Source organism: Ochotona princeps, chromosome 3 (genome assembly GCF_030435755.1).
Source record: "Ochotona princeps isolate mOchPri1 chromosome 3, mOchPri1.hap1, whole genome shotgun sequence".
Lineage (NCBI taxonomy): Eukaryota > Metazoa > Chordata > Mammalia > Lagomorpha > Ochotonidae > Ochotona > Ochotona princeps.
Window position 1 is genome coordinate 47,308,716 of NC_080834.1, and position 13,298 is coordinate 47,322,013.

The 13,298-nt window shown below is 38.0% G+C and overlaps 1 long non-coding RNA gene across 2 annotated transcripts in view; it reads right to left on the reverse strand.

The window, feature by feature from the left end:
* Window positions 1-3,537: 3,537 nt before the first annotated feature.
* LOC131479809 (uncharacterized) overlaps window positions 3,538-13,298 on the reverse strand; it is a 62,541-nt gene continuing 52,780 nt past the window's right edge. For both annotated transcript variants that reach the window (XR_009245105.1, XR_009245103.1), the window contains exon 5: window positions 3,538-3,615. This is a non-coding gene — a long non-coding RNA (uncharacterized LOC131479809). The remainder of the gene's footprint in view (window positions 3,616-13,298) is intronic.

Genomic DNA, 13,298 nt, shown 5'->3' on the forward strand with positions numbered 1-13,298 from the left:
GTCTAACAGGATAAATGGAGAATGAAGAACTTAATTCCTATTGATAAAATAATTTTTCTTCATGAAAAAAAACAAGAGCAAGTAAAATTGTTTGGCATTAAGAATTTTAAATACCACAGCTGTAGGCAATTCTCTAGGTTACCTTGTACCTAGGCAAGTGTTATATTTCAGAGAGAAAAGTAGCCAATAACTGGCAGGTATTCTGGGCCTAGTTAATGCTAAATCTATGTTAAATATACCAGTGTGCTGGCATGGTTGCCTATTTTTTTTTTTTTTTGCTTCTTTATTGTTTTTGGTATATGTGAAATAGATGTGGGACATGCAAGATCTGGAACTGAGTGTAGGCCTGGGAGGAAAACATGGGGAACTCCTGTGGTAAGCCATTGCTCCCCCTGGTGAGCCCCAGAGCTGGGACCAGGGGCAAGCCAGCCTGGGCTGCTCTACCCACAAACATGAGAGAGCTAGAATGGGCATAGGCTGGCCAAAGTAGCCATGGCACCAAATGGCAAGTGCTGAGAGAGGTATGAGTCCTGTCATTCTGGACCACAGCACCAACTGACAAATGCAAGATCACGAATGGGAGTGGGTCTGGTAGGAGAACTGTGGGCACTCCCCTGCTAGGCTGCAGCTCCTGCTGGTGAACACAAAAACCAGGCCAGAAACCGGCACCTGCTGGCCTGTGTGGGGCCAGGTCTAATGGAGGATTCCACTGAGCTAAGCCACCGCACTCATGGGTATGCACAAGTGCCAGAAGGGCTGTAGGACAGGATAGGCTAGAATGCAGCACAAGCCAGAACATGTAAATACCTGGGCTGGGGGTGTGCCTTGTGAAGGCAATTGAAAGTTGGCCTGACTAGGCCACGGCACCCACTTTTACGCATGAGTACCTGGTAAGTGGCAAGCTGGTTGACCTGGGCTGCAGCACTTGTGGATGTGTGTAAGATCTGGGGTAGGGGTGAGCAGAACTGACCTGGAAGTTTCATCCACCAGTTTGTGCTTTAGGTGGTGCAGGTGACAGACCATCCTTAAACCTGCACTGGCTACACACACGAGTCAAGTTGGATGTCACCCCAAGTGAGGTTTCTTGATGGACTCCCAAACTAGATGTCTGGATTCAAATCCCCGCCACAGGGAAAATCACAAGATATGTGACCTGATGTTGAAGTGCATGTATCAAGCCTGGGCCTCCCCAGTTGACGATGCCTATGCAATGGATGGCATGCCCAGATGCACATGGGGGACATAATAGCAAGATCATTTAGGCCAACAGAGGACTTTGAATGCTTTGCCAGCAGATGGAAAGCAGAACAGGTTGGAAAACCCTGGCAAAGCTTTGAACCAAGTGCACTCTGGAGTTGTGGATACACTAACGTGGACATGTTCCACCAACAGTCTTTGGAAAAAATTTCTCAACCCTGGTGCAATTAAGCTAGCAATGTCTCGTATCTATCAAAACAGTTCAAGTAACACACTCAGAACATTCTCACCCACACTGGGGTCTCTAAATCATCATTGAATGACCCTATCCTGGGGTGCTGATGTAGTCTGACAGCAAGGTTTAGCCTCCACCTCTTTCCTTCTACAGGCACAGGAGGAAAATAAAAGGGAAAAAAAGAATAACTAAACATTTTTTTACCAATCTTTCTCAATACCTCAGCTTCTCCACCCTAATCACAAGCCCATGTAGACATGCATTTCCTCTCAGTTATGTAAACAATATCAAAAATAAAATAAAAACTTGAAACTGAAAATAATTTTATCTAGGGTATAGCACCGAGGCTCAGCAGGCTAATTCTCCACCAAGCAGTGCTGGAATTCTATTAGGGAGCTAGTTCTAGTCCTGACTGATCCAGTTCCCATCCAGCTCCCTGCTTAAGACCTTGAGAGCAGTAGAAGATGGCTCAAAGCCTTGGCTCCTGCACCACATGGGAGAGCCTAAAAATCCTTCTTCGGATTTCTGGCTTTGGAACAGATTCAGTTCCAGCCAGTGCAGGAATTCAAGGAGTGAACTAGTAGATGAAGACTTCTCTCTTTCTCTCCTTCTCTCTGTAAATCTGCCTTTCAAAAACAAAAATAAGTATTTAAAAATTATGTTGGTGTTAACAGTTTACTTAGAAATTCAACCTGACTAATAAATTTATTCATATTGCAAGTTTGATACATTGTTAATAAAAATCCCTTAATGTAATTTTATTTTTACAGATTTTTGGACTGTGTTGCTTATTGTTCTTTATTATATTTGAGTAAATAGATTGTATTTCCTTAATAGTATTAAAACTGAAAATCTAAAAAAATTCAAATTTCCATGTTAAATCAAAATTTTTAATGGCTCAAATAAAAAAGATTGGATAATAATGAAAGACAATACTCACGAAGAGCAACAGGAACTCTCTGGTATTGTGAAAGTCCTGAAAAATGCTACAGCCATTTTTCAAGATAGTTGGTATATTTGTAAAAGTATGTATAGTTTTACTGTAAGACAACAGCAATCTGGTCTTACATATTTGGCAAATTGGGCTGAAGATGACTTACACCTACACAAAAATCTGTACACAGGTGCTCAGGGCAAATTCATTCATGATTACACAAGACTGGAAGCAATCCAGATGTTCTGCACAAGGTGAATGGATAAGCAAACCACAATATTTCAATGTAGTTGAATATTATTGAGCAATAAAAAAAAAGTTATGTCACAAAAATACAAGAAATAAGTTTAAATGGAAGCTACTCAGCAGTAAAAGAAGTCAGTGATTCCAAATATGTGACAGATAGAAAAGACAAAATTATTGATGCAGTGAGGAGATCAATCACTGTTAGAAGTTCAGGTACAAACTGATAGATCATAGGGGCAAGGGAATATTTAAGATACTGAGAACTATATTTATGAGACTGCAATGATGAGTAATTGACATCATGACATGTGGCCTTGCATCCTAAGGATGTTAGTTCAAGTACTGGCTATTCAGTTTCTATTCAGTTACTAATCCAGCTCTGTGCTAATGACCTGAGAAAGCAGAGGAAGATGGAACAATTGCTTGGGCCCCTACACCATGTGTGCCGCCCAGAAACTGTCCTGGCTCCTGGCTTCGGCCTTGCTGACCACAGCCTTTGGGAAATCTGGGAAGTGAAGCAGTAGATAAGAGATTCTCTCTCTTTCTCCCTCCCTCTCTCTCTCTCTCTGTCTCACTCTCCCTTCCTCACTGCATAACTCTGATGTTCAAGTACATAAAATTAATCCTAAAAAAATCCAAAAACTAAAGAATACTGAGTGAACTATAGTGCACATTTGAGTAATAATTATCAGTGGTTTTATCAGTTATAAGCACTCTTTCACACTGATCAATATATTGACTTCAGGGGACATTATGTTGTCAGAGGGATACATGACATGACGCCACTGCTCTAAACATCAAATTATTATTTCTCTAAACTTCAAATTATTCTAAAAATTGTCTATTTAACAAATCAAAGATAAGAAACTTAATCTTCCTCGTTCATCCGAAACAAAGCTCCATTGAAATAACACAATCCTTGTGGGTTGCCTAGGATTAGGGTCCTCATGGATCCTGCAAAATGAATAATCATTCAATCTTCTTCTCTGTAGTTTCTGGAATTCTGTTACAATGACATATGAAAAAAGACAACAAATAAATCACATCTGTTTTTCAAGAACCAAAACTATGAAAGTAAGCTTATTAGCATTTTGGGTTTCTATCCAGCAGGAAATTATTTAATCAACTTATTTTAATTTTTTGGCCTGTAGGAACTCTCAATATCTTTAAAACAGTATTAGACAGGGGTGGACAATTTCACTTTTAAATCAAAATGTCATTTTCCATTAACTTTAGAGTGGTTTATGTTCAATAACAATAAAGTTTTAAAAAAAACCCTCTTATTTGTGCTTGATGTTCTATCTTACTCTCTTGTTTTGGGTGGTCTTACAGCAGAGCTATTCAATGCTGAAAAATGTGCCCATTTCATTCCAGTGGTGTCATTATTGCTTTTTATCTAAAGATTTTCATGTTTGTGCAGCAAACATATAACATGCTAACACGAGCACATCTTGCAGTCACATAAAAATAAAGCGAATTCCTTCCAAAACTATTTATTTTTTATCTTCCTCCCTATTACCACAAATCCCATAAAAATTTAATAGACTCATATCTGCTCTGTTAGAATTTTTAAACTTCATCTTGTTTTTATATGGTGATAAATTATGATAAATAATAATATCAAATCAGATGGCTTAAATATATTATGGTATCTCTATTAGTTTTTAATGATAGATAATTATAGCATTGTCCTCCACTCTTTTTAGTGTAAACATCATTATTTTATAATAAAACTTTATAAATTCAATTTTACCATTTGAGATAAAAAGAGAAAAATACTATTCAAGGAGTTGATTAAAATCCACTTGCTGTATTGTTGTAAATATTTACGTGATCTTCTGTAGAGTGACAAATATAATACTACTGTTGATTTCCCATTATGCTCACTCTAATAAAATGAAATGCCCCCATAAACCATTACACCTACCTAGCGAATAGTGAAGTTTTTTATATATAATATACTGCATATCATATAACTAAAATATCTAATTAAAACTGCAGATGATAAAAGGACCTGTATGCTTTCAATTGTCTGTTATTTTGCTGACCTATAGATAAATTTCAGCTTGCTATTATCAAATAAACTATAAAGTCCCCTGATAACATTAGCTTTTCATTAACTAAATATCCTGTGATCACAAACTTAACTATGACACTCTGCTCTTAATGGTCACTCAAAATGCTTAGGTAAGTTTAAAACATCATGAAATATTTATTTGGTTACATTTGCAAATTATATACTCAAGTGAATAATTGTGAAGTCAACAAAATTTCCCTTTCAACTTTTATGTTTTCTTTTCCTTCTTCTCATGAGATGATCTTCAGCCAGGTGCTATTTGCATCCCGCTGTCTTTTTGGCTACCCTGGGTTCTCTAGTATGCCTCCTAAATGGAGTCCAATGTTCTAAGCAGTTGAGAATGTCCCTCATCTTATTTGTTCTTCAAATATCATCTGTCCTCTGTCTAAATTCTGTATAGTTTCTTAAAGAGCTGCAATTGACAATTAGATTTGATTTGTGCTCAATATGAATTGATAGTAGTGGCTTTACATAAAACACTATATTATCACTGTCAGATAACATTCTCAAATTTTATTTAAGCATATGCTTTATTTATATTTACTGTAGCATATTACTTCTTTATAAAACTGTATACTTTTGTTTCCAGCTTTGTTAGATGTAACTGACAAATGAAACTTGCACATATTTAAGGCATACAATATAGTGTTTTGATGTCATATTGTGAAATTATTACCATTATTACACTAATTAATACACCCATTTCACTTCATAAATACTATCTGTGTGTGTGATGAGAACAAAACAGATTCAATCCCTCTGAAAATTCCAATGATACATCATTGTCAACAAGACACACTATGCTATATGTCATATCTCCACAACACACAGCTCATGTAATGTGAAGCTTTTTACCATCGAAATAGCAGCACGCTATTCTTTTCACCTGAGCAACTGCCACCATGGTGTCTGCACTGCAATGTTTTCTCTTGCTGCATCTGGGCTATTTCACATAGCATAATATCCTTCAGTTTTACACACGCTGTCATAACTGACAAAATTTCTTTCACTTTTAAGAATGGCTAGTGTTTCATTGGTATGTTTATACCACTTTTCATCCTTTCATGTAGCCATATCCTGATTGTTGTGCATGCTGCTACACTCAACATAGTAATAAAAAGCACATTCTTTTGAAACCAAAAAAAATGTTATTTATAAATTGACAATCCAAAAGAAAATTTTCCAAAGCTAAAACTTTGTGGGTTCTAGCTCTCACAGAGTTGTATGTATAGTTGTATTTCTTCTGTTATTCACATTTATAACTTTAAAGAATACATTTTATTCAGTATTTCTGAATTTAGCAGCTAATGTTTACTTAATTATCTGCCATGGGTTGTTATCTCATTTCTTTGCTTATCATTCCATACAATTTTTATTACTTAGTTCCATTTTTACTGGAAAGGCAGACATACAAAGAGCAGGAGAGACAAAAAGGAAGATCTGTCTGATGATTCGCTCCCCAAGGAGCCACAATGGCCAGAGCCACACCAATCCAAACCCAGGAGCTAGGAGCCTCTTCCAGGTATCCCACATGGGTGCAGGGTCCCAAGGCTTTGGGTTGTCCTCGACTGTTTTCCCAGGCCACAAGCAGGGAGCTGGTTGGGAAGCAGGGCTGCTGAGATTAGAACCAGCGCCTATGTGGGATACCAGCGCCATGCAAGGTGAAGAATTTCACTGCTAGGCTACCACGTTGGGCCTGATTTTCTCCATCTTCCTGCCAAATAGTTATTCCAAGTTTCTAAGTCTCCATTTTTGTTCTCAACTTTTTACAATGTCACTTGACTTCCTATTTTAAGGATTCTACACTTACTCTTCCATCTGTTTTATGCAGATGTATTTTGATTAAAAGAAAAACTTTGTTCAGAAGTCACACTTTATCCTGCTCAAAACTGACCTGTTCTGAATCATCTATACCATAGAAGTAAGAATGCAAACCTACACAATTTAAAGTCATTTATGCTATATCTTGCTGACTGTTTTACTTATGGTAATACCACCTACTTACCGATGATAATTCAAAATAGAATACTTCAAACAAGACAGCAATTTATTTCTACCCATAGAAAGAGTCTGAGCCTCATGTTGGCTGGCTGCCATGCCCACATGATCATTTGGGAATCCCAGTTCCTTCTATCTTGATCTCAACTGTTAATGAAGGCATTTTCCGCCTCTGCATAGTAACGAAACCAGTTAGTGCATAAGTTCATTCCCAGGTTCTTGGCAGGGTAAAGAGGGTAAGTGGAAATCCTAAAATTTGTACCTAGTACTGCCACTCACTTGTACTGGGAACAGTGTTCCATGACCATGCTGAACTAAAATATCTGGGAAATTAAACAGTGCTGGACAGCAGACTGCCTGGTACTTCTAAAACCATGGGACAAAGTAGTGACAAAGGAAGAATGAATTTCAGTAGGTGGTTAACAGCTTGTATCACACAAGGGTTTAAGAGGAAGCAATAAGCCTATATATGAGAACTTAGGACACAGGAAATACAGAATGGAAAGCAAAAAAAGTCAGGAATTTTGGGCCCAGTGCAGTAGCCTAGCAGCTAAATCCTTGCCTTGCACATCCGGGATCCCATATGGACACCGGTTCGTGTGCTGCCTGATCCACTTCCCATCCAGCTTCTGGCTTGTGGCCTGAGAGAGCAGTAGAGGACAACCCCAAAGCCTTGAGACCCTGCACCTATTTGGGAGACCCAAAAGAAGCTCTGGCTCCTGGCTTCTGATTAGCTCAGCTGCAAATGTCGTGGCCCATTGGGGAATGAACCAGTCGATGGAAGACCTCTCTGTTTTTCTTTCTCTCTGCATATCTGCCTTTCTAATAAAAATAAATAAAACTTTTTAAAAATTGTTAGAAATATGAAACAAGCACATATGCCTTCACCAAGCAGAGCTTTATGATGTCGCTTCTGCATGTGAAACAGTGAACATGTGTTAAGCAGAAGTGATAGGAAAAGGAGACACTGGCTCCAGGAAACTGTAACTCTTACACCTGCATATGTGTTGTCCATAGAGTCACTCTATTAAATTGCCACGTAATGTTTTACTGAAGTAACTTCAGGGCCAGAGCCTGGAATGGACTTTGGAATAACTGTGTTTGGATTTTTTTTCTTATCCAGTAACTCAAAGACTTCATTTTGTGCCTCGCTTTGTCTCTGATTTATTTTATCATAAATAAGAAGGCAAACTTCTGGAGAAGATAAGCTCAGCAGACCTGGTGGTTCCATTGAAAGAAATAATGCCAGCAGCCAGTACATCAGTGGACTGAAAATACACTTTCTTCCGTGTTGGCCAAGTACTTATTACCTGATACACAGGCCAGTATTGGCTGAAACAAATAAAAATTGAGCTAGAAATAAATTAGAATTTTGAACAGCTACATGGAAAACAAGTGATATTCAAATAAGGCCTGTGATGAAATTTCTCAGTACTGTACGTATGCTCTAAACCTTGCAGGGAAAAAAAACACATTATTTTTTTCAAATGTTTTTCTGCAAGTACAAAGATAGCATGAACATGTGGGTTATTAACATCTATCACAGATTCATAGTTACAAAATTAACTTGTCCCAGTAGATCCTTAAGTTCATTTTCTAGCCATGAATTACGGACTGCAGGATAAAACTGACAATCTGGGAAAAATCACACTGAGAAGTTCTCTTCCGATACCGAGTCTCTGCAATGTTCCTGGTCAATCGAAATGGAGTTCTGGAAGCACAAATCAGTCTCAGCTCACTGTAGGAGGCTTAAGATTCATTTGTTTCCCATATCTGATGTGAGAGAGCAAAATGTTGTGCTAATCTTACATGTCGTATTAACTCTTTGGCCTTCTGCAAATGTCAAACTTCCGAGAAAAAATAATTTTGTAAATAAAACCCCCATGCAACAGAATGCCTACCAGGAAACAGTAATGACACTATGGTCATCTATCTCAACCATGAGAATTTGCTAGATGAGACTCATCAGAGGAAACACAGAATATGGCTTTATTTTTATTTTTATTGTAAAGTTAGACATACAGAGAGGAGGAGAGACAGAGAGGAAGATCCTTTGATGATTCACTTCCCAAGTGACTGCAACAAGTGATGTTGAGCAGATCCGAAGCCAGGAGCCAGCAACTTCACCAGGTTTCCTATGCAGGTGCAGGGTTCCAAGGCTCTGGGGCCTCCTCGACTGCTTTTGCAGTCCACAAACAGGGAGCTGGATGGAAAGCAGGGCTTCTGGGATTAGCACCAGTGCCCATAAGGGATCCTGGCTCAGGTACAAGGTAAGAATTTTAGCTGCTAGGCCACCATGCTGGGCCTGAAATTTTCATTCTGAATAAGAATCCTTTGGGTTCTCAATCTTCCAGCTAATATACTTTAGCTTACAAAGGGAATTAGTATGTGGACATGATTTTTTTACTATGAAATCTTAGTACACTTGTATGAAAATTTATCACAATCCTGTGTTGCTAGAATTTATTTCTGGATTCTGAACTACAATTTAATGTCATTATTACTCATCAAGGAAGACTTTAATGTAACTGGAAAATCTTTGCATGAGAAATGAGAGAATTCTTTCAGTGTCAGTTGCATGGTGTGTTATAATTAAAATAGTTCTCTATGAATTCAGGAGTCCAGTCCCCTTAATGTTATTTGAGTGGTTCTAAGAGGGTAAAACTTTAATCAACTCGTTATGTTTAGAGATGTGGCCCTTTTGCAAATGGTTATGCTGGATCAAACCATTAGTGTGGAACCCCCATGACTGAATCTTGGTAGCTTCACAGGAAACGAAAACATAGAAACATGGACAGATGGACTCCCCGTGTCTTGTTATCTGTGGCTCTGTACCACCTCGGGAGTCTGCAGTCACCAGATGAAGCCCCCAAAGTGCACCTCCACAAATCTGAGATACATAATCCTCTTTACTTCACAAAGATATGCTGCCTAAGATACCCAGGATAGTAATAAAAACCTGCCAACACACAGCACACGTTATTACTCTCTTGTTTGGTGCATTAAAGTCTTTAAATATCAAAACTAAAAAAAATAGTATCCAGGATTGGTAGCTCACAAACATTTCAGCATGAGACTCCTCTAAGATTTTGTTGAATTCTGCTGAGGAATGTAGGCACGCGTGACGGCTAGGGCGATTATCAGTCTGGATAATAGCCTCCCATACATACTGTCTCCATTCAGAAAAGAAGGAAGGAAGGAGGGAAGGAAGGAAGGAAACTAAAAAAGCTGTATCTTTCAAAATTTGTTGGAGAATAAATCATTGGGAAATGTTCAATAAAACTCTTGTCTCTCCCTCGCTTTCTCTCTGTCTCTCTCTCCTTCCCTCTCTCCCAGGCTTGCTTCCTTCCTTCTTCTTCTTCGAAATTCTCCTTGTCCTCCTTCTCATCTTAGTACTACTACTACTACTGCAGTTCCTCCTCCTTCTCATCTTAGTACTACTACTACTGCAGTTCCTCCTCCTTTTTCTCAAATAAGCACAACGTTTTACATTTAGGAAGATATATTTACTATAGTGAAAATGTTTTGTTTTTAATGTATGCATTTTCCTAATACAAAATTTCTGAGCTGTTAAGATTTATTTTATTTACTTAAAAGGCACAGAGTGAAAAACAGAGAGAGAGAAAGAGATCTTCTTCACACTGACTCACTCCCCTCACTCCCCAAATGTCTACTACGGTGAAGGCTGAGACTCTAAAACCAGAAGCCAGGAGCTTTTTCCAGGCTTCCCACATGAGTACAGGAGCCAAAAAACTTACACCATCTTCTGCTGTTTTCCTGAGCACATTAGCAGCGGGATGGTTTGGAAGTGGAGCAGCTGGGATGTGGATCAGTGCCTATATGGGATACCAGAGTTTCAGTTAACAGCTTTACTCACCACGCCACAATGCTGGCCCCGCCTTGAATTTTTGAAACTGCTTTTATAGGTGGATATTGATATTTTATATTATCTTTCATATTACTTACATTACAATATATATCTTATATTAAGGTAGATAGATAAGTGGATAGATATAATACTAACTTTCACAAAGCTTAAAAGAAGAAAATTACCAATTCGAATGACATGCAGAAATTGTCGACTTTGACTTCTAATATGATTGCCATAGAATACAGAATTTAGCATATATATCCATGTTTATGAACACAATCATACGGAATTATTGGTAAAGGATCGAGCAAGCTGTAGACTACTGATGGTGAATTTTTCACCCAGGGAATTAGATATAAAGGTTATAAGTAGTAAGAGTCTGTTGAAAAAGAGCTATCACTGCTTCTATGTGTGCTTAGAAAATCAGACTTACTAAGGCAATGTCACAAATCTTTGACAGGAATGATGAAAGTATTGTCACACAATGATTGGCATAGTCTTTTGTGTATATCAACATTTCCCTTTGCTTTCTGTTTTGACTATTGAGGAGGCTGGTAGGAGATTGTGTTCAAAGACCTTGATCGCCACTTTTATCAATCAGCTACTTAAATTCTATTACTACTTATTATTTTAAAAATAGGTAAGTGCCAATTTAAATTCATTTTTTCATGCTTATGTATTTATTTTACTGCAATGACAGATGAAAAGATATTTTTTTCCATGGGTACTCCCCAAATGCCCCAACAGACAGGCAAGGCTATACCAGGATGCATTGGTAGGTAAATGGATTGGAAGTGGAAGAACCAGGATCTAAACTGATACTTGGCTATGTATTGTAGGTTTCCCTACTAACAGTCCATGCTATGGGACCATAATGGCTGCCTCAACACCAATAATATTAAAGTATAAAATATGTAATTTTGATTAGTATAAAATTTAATATATGCTTTATCTTCAAGATTCTAGAAAATTGTGTGAATTTCTTTTAAATAATTCTTACTCTCATTGATGTCAAGTCATTCATAAGGAAATAAGGCAAATTTTGAATGTAACAAAATCATTTGTGATAATAGCCACAAACTATGATTTTATATGATGCAATATTTAAAGAGAAGGTACTTGGAAGAATATTGGTTTTACTGTTTTAGTTGCACATTGTGTTTTCAGTAAGTGGATTAGAACTAAGTGAAGATATTTCTGTTTCTCTAAACAATTCTACTTTCCCAAATGGATTCATATTGATTTTCTGAATGATCCCCGTATCCCCATAAAAACAGCATTCTTCTGTCAGATATACATGACAGTCAGCACTTACTGTCAATTCTAGCATAGCAATTGTGTAGGAAATGAAAATAAACATTTCCAGAAGAAGGCAGAAAACACACTTTTAAAAGTCTCCCACATCAATAAGGAAGGTTAAAAAAAAGTCATTAGATTTAGGATTGTTATCGTTTCACTTCATCTTGATTTTTCTTACCGAAATTTTTAAAAATTCATTTACTAATTCATTTGAAAGACTTTCAGAGAGAGGGAGCTATACACACACACACACACACACACACACACACACACGTGCACACACATACACAGAGAGAGAGAGAGAATTCTTCCATCCACAGTTTCACTCCCCAGCTGGCTGCAATGGCAAGGCTGAGCAGGCCAAAGCCAGGATCTAGTTGCATCATCTGGGTCTCTCACAGAGGCAGCAGAATACCTAATACTTGGACTATCTTCAATTACCTTTCTTAAGTGATTATCAAGGAGCTGGACTGGAATTGGAGCATCCGAGACAAAAATGGAAGTTCACATAGGATATCAGTGTTACAGGCTATGGCCTTATCCACTATGCCACAATGCCAACTGGTCCCCTATTGAAAATATATAGTGATAGTAATAAAGGCATAATACTCTGAAAAACTATACTACAAGGGTCTAATGTGAGCTTGTTAGGAAACTCAAGCACACACAAGCTTTTTGTATGAGTTACATGCAGAATATTTTCACTGTTACAGTTAGGGATTGATGCAGATACTCAAGTCAGTGCATAGTCGTAGAAATGGAAAGGGCATTCAGTATTATTCTGACCCAAGAATCTCATATTATATGAAGCTAAAGTGACATGGAAATACATAAAATTGGTCAGTATTGCAGGATATCTACTCTGCCAAGAATCACAACTCTGTGTCTCTGACTTTCTACTCAAAAAAACTCAGCAGAGAGATGATAGTCCAGTCACTTATATGGGATACTGCAAAGTAAAGATGATAGCAAATATTCCTGTTTTCACTGGGGAAACAAAGGATTTAAGCTTTCTTTCTTTCTCTGTCTTTCATGCTGTGACATGACTGAAAGACCACTAAAGTCCTCGCCTTGAACGCCCCGGGATCTCATATGGGCGCCGGTTCTAATCTCGGCAGCTCCACTTCCCATCCAGCTCCCTGCTTGTGGCCTGTGAGGGCAGTCGAGGACGGCATCTGTGTCAGAGTTTTCATTGGTTTCCATAAATTTTTTGATCTCATCTTTAACTTCTTCTCTGATCCATTGTTGTTTTAATAGCATATTGTTCAGTCTCCAAGAGATTCTGTATTTCCTGGGGCATTTTGAATTGCTGATTTCCAATTTCATTCCGTGGTGGTCTGAGAGGGTACATGGCATGATTCCTATCTTTTTGAAGTTATTTAGGTTTGCTTTGTGTCCTATCATGTGGTCAATCCTGGAGAAGGTGCCATGTACTGCTGAA